Source organism: Rhinopithecus roxellana, chromosome 15 (genome assembly GCF_007565055.1).
Source record: "Rhinopithecus roxellana isolate Shanxi Qingling chromosome 15, ASM756505v1, whole genome shotgun sequence".
In the NCBI taxonomy this organism is placed as follows: domain Eukaryota; kingdom Metazoa; phylum Chordata; class Mammalia; order Primates; family Cercopithecidae; genus Rhinopithecus; species Rhinopithecus roxellana.
In genome coordinates, this window is record NC_044563.1 from 55463491 (window position 1) to 55476618 (window position 13128).

General features: G+C 50.4%; 1 pseudogene; it reads left to right on the plus strand.

Annotated features, from left to right (window-relative positions):
• LOC104665194 overlaps window positions 1-13128 on the plus strand; it is a 67820-nt pseudogene that overhangs the window by 39533 nt on the left and 15159 nt on the right.

Below are 13128 nucleotides of genomic sequence, written 5' to 3' on the forward strand. Positions count from 1 at the left end.
GCCTGACTAACATGGGAAACCCCATCTTTACTAAAAATACAAAATTAGTCGGGCATGGTGGCGCACGCCTGGAGGCTGAGGCAGGAGAATCACTTGAATCTGGGAGGCGGAGGTTGCTGTGAGCCAAGATCGCGCCATTGCACTCTAGCCTGGGCAACAAAAGCGAAACTCTGTCTCAAAAAACAAACCAAAAAAAAAAACAGAAAAGAAAAAAGAAGGCAATTTATATGCTCATTTCACAGGTGGGGAGACTGAGGCTCAGAAAGATCATTGTCTTCTCCACCATCCCCTAGTATTGTGATGGCAGATACGGAGTTCAAAACCAGCTCGCAGTTCTCCTGGCTCCCAGTCTGAGACCCTTTCCTTGGCCACACCCAGGGTAGACCCAGGAGAGCAGCAATGCCGCGTCCACTGGCCAGCCATACCCTGGACACAGGAGCTGAGGAATATCCAGCAGGCCCAGAACCTGGCACTGCTGTAAGCCTACCCTGCCCACACTCTCAGGATCTGAGGCTCCTTTCATGACCCTTCCCAGAACCCCAGGCCCATCCACATGGTGTTTGTTGCAGAAATCATCAGGAGGGTGGCATATCCCCCTCCTCTGTGCTGGCCGCTGGTGACCCCTGATCACAGGCCACATGAGTGCTGAAGCAGTGCTGGGAGGAGGCTCCAGAGGACAGACCTAGCGTGGACCAGATCTACAACCAGGTGAGTGCTCCCCAGAGGAGTGGGTGCTCACAGAAAATGGCCCATTTGTTCAGCTCACTTAGCCTACTGCAAGCCCTGTGCTTTCCCTGGGACCTGGAAAGTCACGCAGTAAGAGGCAACTGCCCAGCGCTGTCACCCCTGAGGTCCACCCTTTAAGGAGAGCTTTCTCAGGACCACTGGTTCCAGGGACATTCATCCCCTGCCTTCCTGAGTGTCAAGCCCCACGCTAAGGGCCATGCTTCCCTCCTTTCATCCTCACCACAGCCCTCTGAAGAAACAGTCTTAGTTTCTTGGCTTCGTGGGAGAGAAATGAGGCCTGGAGAGGCGGGGGGACTTGCCCAAGGTAACTGAGTGAGTGAAAGGTGGGGCTGGAGTCCAACCCAGGTCTGTCTGTCTGCAGAGCTGCGCCAGCAACCCCACCTTGTACCAGGCCTCCTGGCACCAGAGGAGAGAGGCCATTGTGGCTGTGGAGACAGTACTACTTCCTGAGTCTGTGAGGGGAAAATGTGAGGGGCCTTGGGGCACCCCCAGGACTGCCTTGGGGATTTCAGTGGGAGGGGCAAGGCAAGTGTGCAAACTGGCAGGGCAGCAGTGGAATGTGTGAGTGAGCAGTGGAGTGAACATGACCAAGCTGGCTGATGGCGTCCATGGGGCCAACCCATCAGACCCTAGGGGACAGTGCCTCCCCTCCCCATCCTCCACTCCCCAGCCGTGGTGGAGAGTTGCCAAGGAGCAGTTTAGGGAGCAATAAAGGGGTTAGGACAGGTGACGAGAGGGAGAGAGGCAGCAAGGCAGTCCAAGGAGACGCACGCAGGTGTTCTTTGAGAAGCCCTGCCCATCACCTCTCTTCCCACATCCCCTCCACACTTAGCTCTGGCATCGGGGTGGTGCCCCCTTCCACAGATGAGAAATCTGGAGCTCACAGTAAATGACCTCTAAGCAGTCACCATAATGGTGGGTAGCAGCACTAGGATGAGCAACCAGTTTATAAAGCACCAGCCTGGGATCTTTCCAGGGGATCAGAGGTTGCCATGGCCAGTGAGGTGGGGAAGGCTCTTGCCCTGACTGAGGGGCGATTGTGGGATTCTTGCCCAAGATTCCTGCCCAAGGCCCAACAGCAAACAAGGCTGAGATGGGCACACATGAATTCAGCCTGAAGAAGGGGGAAATGGCATCATACTGTGGGGAGGTGAGGGGTCAGATGCCTGGATTCACATCTATGTGAGAATCCAATGGATATCATCCCACTTACCCACTGTCTGACCTTGGACAAGTTAATGTTCCTATTGGGCCTCAGCCTCCCTGTATGTTTCCGGGAAAGATAACTAACCCTGGACTATCTCTCCAGATAGGTGTGACCATCCAGTGAGATAACTAATTTTTTTAAAATGTAGTTCTTTGAGAAGAAGAGAGTGAGTAAGGTACAAGAGAAAGAACACTGACATTAAAGCCAAAAGGCCTGGGTTTCGGGAGGCAGAGGTTGTGGTGAGCTGAGATCACGCCATTGCACTCCAGCCTGGGCAACAAGAGTGAAACTCTGTAAAAAAAAAAAAAAAAACTTAGGTTTATATTCATTTCACATTGTTCTAGGAGTAGTAGCCAATGCAATTAGACAAGAAAATTAATATTGCAAAGGAAGAAGAAATATGTATAATTCCAAATGATAAAATAATTCATTGGGGGTCTGGTGATAAAATTAATATAAAAGACTTTAGTTTGAAACTCAGATCCACCACTGTGTGCTCCATGGCAAGTTATTCCACCTCTCAGATCCTTTGTCTCTTCATTTATAAAATGATGACCTTCCACGCAGAGGTGACCTTGGAGTTGGCTTCAGGTCCTTGTTGATGTCTCAAGGTCATCAGCTGTCATGCCCACCCCGTAAAGCTTGTGCCTCTGCTTTTCTTGGTCAATACAAAATAGGTGCACTTCAGGGCTGCTGCCACTCCCTACCTTGCAGACATTTGGCTGAGAAACGTGGCATTAATGGAGGTTGGATGTGCATACCTACACACACATAACACACACACACAGAGCACACACACACACACACTCACAAGTTCAAGACGCTGGATTTTGACAAGCATAAACCCCTTCACTTTGACCATCACTGATTTGCTTCTCCTACTGACTGCACTCTGGGAAGGTGCAAGCCACACTGGGTAAGGTTTTGGCAAGTCTTCCTAGGAAAACTGCTGCCAGATTTCCTGTAAGGTTGTTGAAAATGCAGTTTATGATCACACATACGGGTTCTCATACAAAGAACTAAGAGGCTCTTCTCTTTGCTTGGCACTAGGAGTAGTTATATTTCTTTTGAGCAATTAGTTTAATGTTCCATTGTCTTATGGACCCCATGGATTGTGTAATCTATATTTCCCTCTTTGTTTTGTTGCTAGGAAGTTCATATCCAAAATGGTGACCAAATTCTAGCATGGATTTTGCATACAGATTTCAGTCCTAGATTTACCTTGTTTTTTTTTAAAAAAAAAAGCCTTTACTCTCCTTTGGTCCTAATATCTGCACATGTTTATTCTTTCATTGTGCGGTACTGCTTTTATTCTTCATCCTTAAAATTTTGGAGGAACAAAGTAGAAATAGAGATAGATTATACATATAAATAATCTACATATATTCTTTCTATCTATCCACCCATCCATCCACCTACCCTTCCATCCATCCATCCATCCATCTGTCCATCCATCCATCCAGCCATCTGTCTGTCCATCTGTCCTTCCATCCGTTTGTCTATTATCTATCTATCTATCTATCTATCTATCTATCTATCTATCTATCTGTCTGTCTGTCTATCTTTGAGAAGAACAAAGAATCTCACAGTGTTGTTGTGAGACCCAGTGCAAGAGGGTTGTGTTTGTTAACCATAATGCTGTGCTGGGTACAGGCTCCTTTGCGAAGTCCTCTTGCTGCCTACCCACCCTACACAAAATTAACCCATTAATCTGACAGAAAGCTGACTGCACTTTTCCCTTGTCAGAGCCACCATCCCCCTGTCATTTACATATCTGTTCCCCACAACAATGCAGCTCCTTCAAGCAGGGATTCTGTTTGGTGCATTTCCGTGGCCCCAGACTCCCAGCTGAGGACCAGGTGTACTGACTTTCATGTCATTTTGGCATTTTTGTTCCATCTTCAGTTCAAAAGCATCAACCAAGGCAAGAAGACCAGTTTTGCTGACTCCATGCTGCGGTTGCTGGAGAAATATTCCCAGAACCTGGAGGACCTGATCCAGGAGCGGACTGAGGAACTGGAGCTGAAGAGAGAGAAGACAGAAAGGCTGCTCTGTCAGATGATTCCCCTGTGAGTGGCCCCTGGACTTGAGTGTGCCTCTAGCCTCAGCTCTAAGCCCAGGGCCTGGAATATAGTAGGTGCTCAGCAGATCTGGATTCCATGAATTTATTCAATTCACTCATCCATGTTTATTTATCTAACATTCTTCTTATGCAGCACATTACTTTGTTTAGTTAGTTTAGTTAGTTTTGTTTATTATTATTATTTTAGATACAGGGTCTCACGATGTTGCCCAGGCTGGCCTCAAACTCCTGGCCTTAAGTGATTCTCCTTCCTCAGCCTCCCAAAGTGCTGGGATTATAGGCGTGAGCCACTGCACATGGTTCATACAACATATTTTTATAGAGCCCTCACCATATGCCAGGTACTCTGTTGGGCACGTGAGTGGAATTTCTGCTCTCTCACATCCTTGGGAGCAAGGAGCTAGGCACAATGCTTCCCCCACCCCAATATCACTTCACAGGAAGTCATGTCCAGACAGGGCAAGTATTCACTCCAGGGCAGTCAGCACACCAACGGACTTGTACCAGATGTGCTGATGCTCAACACAGTTTCCTCCCAAATATCCCTTCCTAGCCTCCAAACTGTCAAAAATAGGCCCTCATACTTTATGTGTCTGGCCCCTCCCATCCCTTCAGGTCTGTGGCCGAAGTTCTGAAAATGGGGGTAACTGTGGAACCACAGGGGTAACTGTGGAACAGGTTACCATATACTTCAGTAATATTGTAGGTTTCACCATCATCTCAGCCCTGAGTGAACCCATGGAGGTGGTGGGCTTGCTCAACGATCCCTACATGCTGTTTGATGCTGTTCTGGGCAGCCATGACGTGTGTAAGGTGAGAATACCAGGAGGCTGGCATTCCATTCCTCCCTTTACTACTGTGTCTTGATGGTACATTTAGTTCCATTCATTTATTTATGTGTTTGTATCAGCTAGCTATTGCTGTGTAATAAATACCCCCCAAAACTCAATAGGGTAAAATGATAAGCATTTACTATTGTTCACAAGGCTATGGGGCCACCAGAAGGTTCTTCTGGACACACTCACGCATCTGTGGTCAGCTATGGGTGAGGTGGCAGCTCTGCTGATCTCAGTTGGGTTCTCTCATGTCTCTGGAGCCTTGGCCAAGAGAACTCAGCTCTGTTCCGCAGCCTATCATCCTCCAGCAGGCTAGTCTGGGATTGTTGACATGATGTGGCAGGGTTCTGAGAGAGAGGACAGAAGTACACAAGGCTCTTGAGATCTAATCTGGGATCAGGCATATTACAATTTCTGATGTATTCTCTTGGTCAAAATGAAAGACTAGTTCAGATTCAAGAGCTGAGGAAACAAAGGAGAAGCTTCAGAGTCTCGTTGCAATGGGGTGAACATGGAGCGGGTGAAGGATGTGGGCCATTTTGCATTTAATGGACCACAGTGCTTACTTGTCCATTGTCTGTCTATCCATCCCTTTACAATCTTATCAGCAGGCATTTCTGTGCCTGACCCTGTGCTGGGCATGAGCAGACAGATGACTCAGCTCCCACTCCTATGTTCAAGGAGCTCTCAGACCTATAGGTAAAAGATGATGACCCGCAGTGAAAGTAATAATCCTGGGAGGCGGAGGAGGCTGAGAGGGCCCCAACCCAGCTAGGGGTAGATGTGTAAAGAGCAGGGAAGACTTCCTGGAAGAGGTGCTGCCTTCCCAGCATTGTCCCATCTGGGAGTGGCAGCCCCAGGCAGACAATGGGTGAAAAATGTGCTAAAGCCTGAGGCTTCAGAGGGCCTGGTGAGTGTGGGGAAGCTGAATAAGCTGGGATGACTGGGCATGAATGGGCCAGGAGTGGGGAGCTGGGGGCACTGGAGAGGACAACAGAGGCCTCAGCAGGGCCTTCAGGCCCCTCCCTGTGCACCTCTCAGTCCTGGGTTTGAGTCCCAGCCTGGCCACCAGCTTCTGTGTGGCTTTGGGCTAACAGCTTCCCCTCTCTGGGCCTCTGTTTCTTTGACTGTGAACACGAATGGTGACCACAGTTCTGGGAGGGCTCACAGAGGATGGGAGGATCCTGTCCCCCATGCACAAGTGGATGTCAAGCACGGAGTGTGAGAGGGAGTCACCTCCTGCCCGCCCCTCCTCCATTCTACCCGTGCTATGGGAACCTTCCAACCCCAACACTGCCCCTTGTTCTGATCCAGGGGGTCTAGGGGCAGCTTCAGACATGGTGGGGAAGGTATGGAGGGAGGTCCCAGGAAACACCACGCCAAGGCTCTATTGGCCTTAGCCCTAATTTGTGACTCACCAGCCTGTCCAGCTATAGCCCTCCACAAAGGCAGGGACAGGGGAGGGCCAGGCCCCGAGGGCTGGAGCCAGATTGAAAAGGATGCCTTGGGAGGAATTTTTCGAGGACACGATGAACTCTGAGATGCCGGACAATCTGCTGATAGCATTATTTATAGTATCCCAACAACAATAATTGCCAACACTTATGGGGTGTTTAGTGTATACTGGATGCTAGTATTAAATGCTTTATATGTATTAGCCCATTTATTCAGCAAAACAATTTATGAAGTAGGGACTGGTACTGCTAATTTATATATGAGGAAAATGAGGCAACAGAGGCTAAGTGGCTTGTTTGTTAACATAATCTCAGTGGGATCTGAGGCCAAGATTTGGTCCAAAGGCCCTTCGTCAGGGAGGCTCACCATCCCCATGAGACAGACATCCTCAGGATAAAGCTGCGGGTTCATAGTGGTCCACAAGCCCTCCAGGAGCTGCCCCACCTACCTCCCCAGTTGTGTCTCCACCTCTGCAGGCCTCTGGATCCTCACACATGCCTCGCTATCTCTAGCCCCCAGGCCTTGGTACCTCTGTTTCTCCTCCTGGAGCAGTGCCCTCCCTCCTCTTCACCTAGCTCCCTTCTGGCCATGTGTCTGGTCTCAGGTTAGCCTTCCCCCTGTCCCAGACACAGGGGCACCTGTTTGATGCTTGCATAACTCCCCCAACATTGCACTTTATGGTTCCACCCTGAATCACTCCCCAGTGGCTGGCAGTGTCCAGCACATCATAGATCCTCAGGAAATGTGTGTTGACAGAATGAGGAGGACACTGAGGCACAGAGAGGGAAGTGACCCGCCTGAGGTCACACAGCTGGCCAGCAGCAAAGCCAGAACAGGAACCTACGGCATCCACCACGGTGCTCCATCCACTGCACCATACTGACTGACACGCACCCACAGGACCTGCGCCACCAACACCCAAGGGTGCAGCTTCCCTCCTGTTCCCCATTCAGGACCTTAGATCCCCGCCCTGGCCCGCGGTTCCAAGGCGTTCCTGAGTTTCCCTCTTGTCTCCAGAGTCGCCCTGGCCCCACAGCCCCAGGAAAAGATTCCTCATCTCATCTCGCTGAGCCCCACAGCTTTGATCTGCCCTGAGTCACCCCGGCCTCATCTCTTCCTCCGCTGCTAATCTTTCCTCACACATGTGTCGCCTGGCTCTGAATCATCCCTTCTGATCTGCTCTGAACTCTGGCCAGGAGGTCTGCATCTTTCTGGCAGAATGAAATGAAATCAAACAAGGCCCACACAACCCTCCAGATGTGGGGAAAGAGGAGGCCCCTTCTTCATGATGTGCGAGCATCTCTCATCACTCATGTCATCCACCTCGGTTTCCCCTTCATCCCCAACAGGATCTGATTACTGCTCTTTAATCCGGTCTGGGTTGGGAGGCAGCCAGGCAATCATTTCCTGGTTTCGCAGGGGTCTGCGATTCCCTCCCGTGCTCGCTGAGTGTGCACTTTCATGGACATGACTCCAGAGCGGAGCCACTGGGGGCTGTCGCGGAGGCAAGGCCTCAGCCCCACCTGTGGCTCAGCCAGGCGTAAGTCTTGCCCTGGCCCTACTGCCAAGCCACCCTGGGCATGTCACCTCTCTGAGCCTCAGTACTCCATTTATAAAACAGGGATGAAAGTGTCTCTGGTATAGGATTGCTCTGCAGATTAAGGAATGTGAGAGAAAGCGCCATTGTTCATTTAGTCATCACCTTACCCTTGGGCACCTGCCACATGCCAGATGCTGAGGCATCCCTGAAAGCACAGAGGGAAGGGACAGCATTAGTTAATTGCCTACAGAGGGCTCACTTGGCTGGAGAAATTTCACAACTGATCTCATCTAACCCTTTCAGTGCCTGTCGGGGTATGGATGACTATCCTTACTGTATAGATGAGGATGCAGGCACAGGGAGGGTAAATGACTCACTCAGGGTCACACAGCAAGTCAGTGGTGGGGTTAGAATTCACATCTGCGTTTGATAGCAGGGACCCTTTGCTTGCACCTCTCTCCTGGCTGTTTCTCCCATCTGTGAAGGGAACCACTGCCTCACTTTCAGCTGAGAGCCCACTATGATAGGCAACTTTGAGTACATCACCTTTACGAGTCCCTGGAGAACATGCCTGTGCCTGGTCAGCTTTCTGTCTCTAGGGTTAAGGAGTGAATGTTAACCACCCTGCGCGTTCCCTCTAGCTCAGGCATCAGGCAGGTCAGCAGCTTAGAGATCAGCTTTAGCAGATCAGAGAATGTGGTCTGGTTGTATGGCCACCGTGGGGCTTTCTACTCCTCTCCCCTAGTCTGGACTGTGGGGTCACACATCTGAGGCAGGGCTGGGTCCCCAGAGCTGGTGCACCCTCCCTGTATCACAGCTGCACACCCAGCAGGCAGGGTGAGAGCAGAACCTCCTCAAAGAGAGAGAGAAAGGGCCCAAGCTATGTGCAGCAAGAGGCAGCATAGTGCACAGACTCTGGAACTGGACTGACCAAGTTCAAACCCAGGCACTGGCTGCAAGTGACCTTGGCAAGGGACTTAATGCCTCTGACCCAGTTTTCACCTGCAAAATGGCCTTAGTAATGGTACCCATATCCCAGAATTCTTGTGACCATCCAATGCGTTCATAATTGCAAAGGCTTTGGGACTGTGTCTGGCACATAGTAAGCACTATATGAGTGTTTAAGAGGCACTTAGTCCTTTTTCCAGTCTTGCCTATCAAGTAAGGCATTCCTCCCCCTGCAGTGAGGAAGAAGAGAGAGCAGGGAAAGCCAGGAGTCTCTCATAATTTTCCCTCCTGGGGAGTGGAGTGGAAAATCTCTTTTGTGGAAAGGTGCACAGCTTGGGGCAGCCTGCCACCACCCCTGCCACTCTTACCACCAGTCAATGAATGCTGGGTGGACAGCAGCAGGCAGGCCACAGGGCGGGAGAGCAGGCCACAGCCCAGAGGAGGGAGACATCTTTCTTGCTGGGGACTGGTAAGATTCTGTGCCCTAGATTACATGTGAGTGGGACTGATGGAGGGGTGGGATTTCAGCAGATAGAGACTGGGGAGAGTTTTTCAGGCAGAGGGATCTGGTGCTCCAGGCCTCAAGGTGAGCAAACACTGGGTGTCTCTTGAAATGGTAGAAAAGGTTTCTGTCTGGCTGAAGCATGGGGAACCAGAAGCAACTGTTAGAAAACGTCAGGCAATCATGCAGATGAAGGGGTCCCTTGATAGTTAGGCCAGGGGGCCTGAATTTTAAGCCACTGACCATAGGGAGCAAACTGAAGTGCATATCAGAGCGGAATGTGATGTGATTAGGGCAGATCACTTTTTGGTAGTGCGGTGGAGGATAGCCAGGGTGAGGGAGAGATCACAGGGCTGTGTGGGCGTTGGTAGTGGGGCACAGTCCACACTTGTGTGTCGCGTGAGAAATTTTTTGAATTACAGCGCCCCCTATGGGCGGTGGTGCATCACTATTCTTGTGCACCAGATACTAAGTGCAGAAGTGCCTGGCAGGGGAGGCTCTGCTGCCCAGGACTGGTGAGGCCAACACGTGCCTGCTGTAGGAGGAACAGTGCAGGAGCCGGGAAAGACTCAGAGGGTAGAGTTGCTGTCTTCACCCTGGCAGGCTTGGCCTGTGGCAGGGGAGAAGGCTATGCTTCATTCACATCTGTATTCCGAGCACCTGAAACAGGGCCTTAGGAACAGAAGAATGTGCTTAGGAAAGGTATACAGGTACAGTTCAGGGGGTGGAGCTGGAACCAACCGGTGAAAGGCAGGTTTTAACTCAACTCAAGTTTTGAAAATCAGAGTTACAGCCGGGGGCAGTGGCTCACACCTGTAATCCCAGGACTTTGGGAGGCCGAGTCAGGCAGATCACCTGAGGTCAGGAGTTCGAGACCAACCTGGCCAACATAGTGAAACCCCATCTATACAAAAAATACAAAAATTAGCCAGGCACGGTGGCTCACGCCTGTAGTCCCAGCTACTTTGGAGGCTGAGGCATGAGAATCACTTGAATCCAGGAGGAGGAGGTTGCAGTGAGCTGAGATTGTGCCACTGCACTTCAGCCTGAGCAACCTTGGTAAAAAAAGAAAGAAAGAAAGAAAGAAAGAAAGAAAGAAAGAAAGAAAGAAAGAAAGAAAGAAAGAAAGAAAGAAAGAAAGAACAGAAAGAAAGAAGAAAAGGAAGAAAAAGAAGAAAAGAAAGAAGAGAGAAAGACAGAAAGGAAGAAAGAAAGAAAGAAAGAGAAAGAGAGAAAAAGAAAGAAAGAAAAAGAAAGAGAGAAAGAAAGAAAGAAAGAAAGAAAGAAAGAAAGAAAGAAAGAAAGAAAGAAAGAAAGAGAGAGAGAGAAAAAAGGGAAGGAAGGAAGGAAGAAAGGAAGAAGAAAATCAGAGTTGCCTAAAGAGAGAAGTGGCTACTGAAGAAGGAGAAACTTTCCTATCAAGGGATGTGAATAGGTGAGAACAGCCACTGGGGTGGGGGAAATTGGGTGGGTGACCTGCAAAGCCCCTTCCAGTTAGGAGATTCCAAAACCGTGATGATGAGGAAGAAGACGACAGCAGCCTCTGTGTATTCAGCATTGGTATGCCTGCTTCTGTAAATACTTCACCTCTAACATTCATTCCACATAAGAGGAAACTGAGGCTCACCCAGGTGAAGTTGTCCAGGTAAATGGCAGAGCCAGGGCTTGAACCTACATTTGTCTCACTCCAAAACCTACATTCTTTCTAGTACACCTTTGGAAGGCCAGCAGGGTTTGGAAAATGGGAAGCGTCCTCTAAATATATACAGTCCTCTCCAAATTAATCCCTGATCTGCCACTATGGCTTTGAACAGATGGGGTACCCAGGTCTGCCACCAAGGAGCTCAGGGCCTGAGACCAGAGACCAAAAAAAGAGCCATTGTCGCCTGGAATACAGACAAAGGGGATCTGAAATGTACAGATCCGATCGTTGCTAAAGTGCCTGGAACTGGAGGCCTAGCAAAGATGGCATTGTGGGCCAGAGACCCATGGGGCGGGTTGGGACTCCCAAGAAGCAGCCATGTGTAGCAGGATGTGTGGTGGGCCAGGGAGGATATGTTCTCATGCTGGAGTGTGAAGGCTGCTGTTTCTAGGTGGAGACCACTGGGGATGCCTACATGGTGGTGTCGGGGCTGCCTCAGCACAATGGGAGTCAGCATGTTGCTGAAATCAACAACATGGCCCTGGATATCCTCAGCTCTGTGGGTGACTTCTGGATGAGGCATGCACCCAACGTGCCTGTTTGCATGAGGGCTGGCCTGCATTCAGGTATGAGCTAGGGGCCTCCAGGGTGAGGGGCCACATCCATCTCCCAGTCTTCCCTGGGGCACTGGCTGGGACGCCTCCAGTGGCATGCTTCTGGATGTCTGAGATTCTAAAACTCTATGGTAAAAACATTCTATGTTTCTTTTTCCTTACATTATTATTATTATTATTATTATTATTATTATTATTATTATTATTTTGAGACGGAGTCTTGCTCTGTCGCCCAGGCTGGAGTGTGGTGGCCAGATCTCAGCTCACTGCAAGCTCCGCCTCCCGGGTTCACGCCATTCTCCTGCCTCAGCCTCCCGAGTAGCTGGGACTACAGGTGTCCGCCACCTCGCCCGGCTAGTTTTTTGTATTTTTAGTAGAGACAAGGTTTCACCGTGTTAGCCAGGATGGTCTCGATCTCCTGACCTCGTGATCCGCCCATCTCGGCCTCCCAAAGTGCTGGGATTACAGGCTTGAGCCACCGCGTCCGGCTTTCCTTACATTATTTTAAGGTCCTAATTATGTTATAAATAAGAGAGTCAGGCCGGACATGGTGGCTCACGCCTGTAGTCTGAGCATTTTGGGAGGCCCAGGCATGGGGATCACAGGAGGTCGGGAGTTTGAGACCAGCCTGGCCAACATGGAGAAACCCTGTCTCTACTAAAAATACAAAAATTAGCTGGGTGTGGTGGCACACACCTGTAATCTCAGCTACTCGGGAGGCTGAGGCATGAGAATCGGTTGAATCCGGGAGGCGGAGGTTGCAGTGAGCCGAGATGGTGCCACTGCACTCCAACCTGGGTAACGGAGTAAGATTCTGTCTCCAAAAAAAAAAAAAGGGAGAGAGAGAGAGAATGTGTGATGCTGATAGTCTGATGGAAGAGGCAGGACAGAAACCTTCTGTGGTCATGCAAACAACCAAATGTTTCCTGGGATGGGTCTGGGAGAGCCCTCAGAGTCATGAATATACCCTTCCCATGTCCCTGCTCCTTCCACCATGGTTCCCCTCACCTGCAGGATAAAGTCCACTGGCACTGCCACCACCACCCCACCACCACCATAGCTTCTCCAACCCCATCTCCCACCACTCCCTGCATGGCCCTCCATCCACACTCAGCTGTGTGCAATTTCACACACACGGGTTCCCTGCCTCTGTGGCTCTGCGCCTGCTGTTCCCTGCCCACTCGTTCTCTCATCCTTCAAGACAGAGCACATGTATCCTCTTCTCCAGCAAGTCCCCTGGGCTGGATTAGGGGCTCTTTTTGATGCTGACACAGTCCTGGTGCTTCTTTCATCACAGCCTTGATTGCAGGTTACACATCTCTCCCCACCAGGCTGGGAGCTGCCCAAGAGCAGAGAGAAGCTCTGATCTATCTATGACCCCTCACCTCCAGCACAGAGCCTGGCACAAGCATCAGGTGCTCTCTGGATGTCGCTGGAGACTCCAGTTAGCTTAATCCTCACCCCACAACTGGAGCCCAGGATGTGCAGTGGGAAATGGCACAGGGGGTAGAGAAGGGTGAGGCTGTCATTGGGCTCTCTCTCTGGTCCAAGACC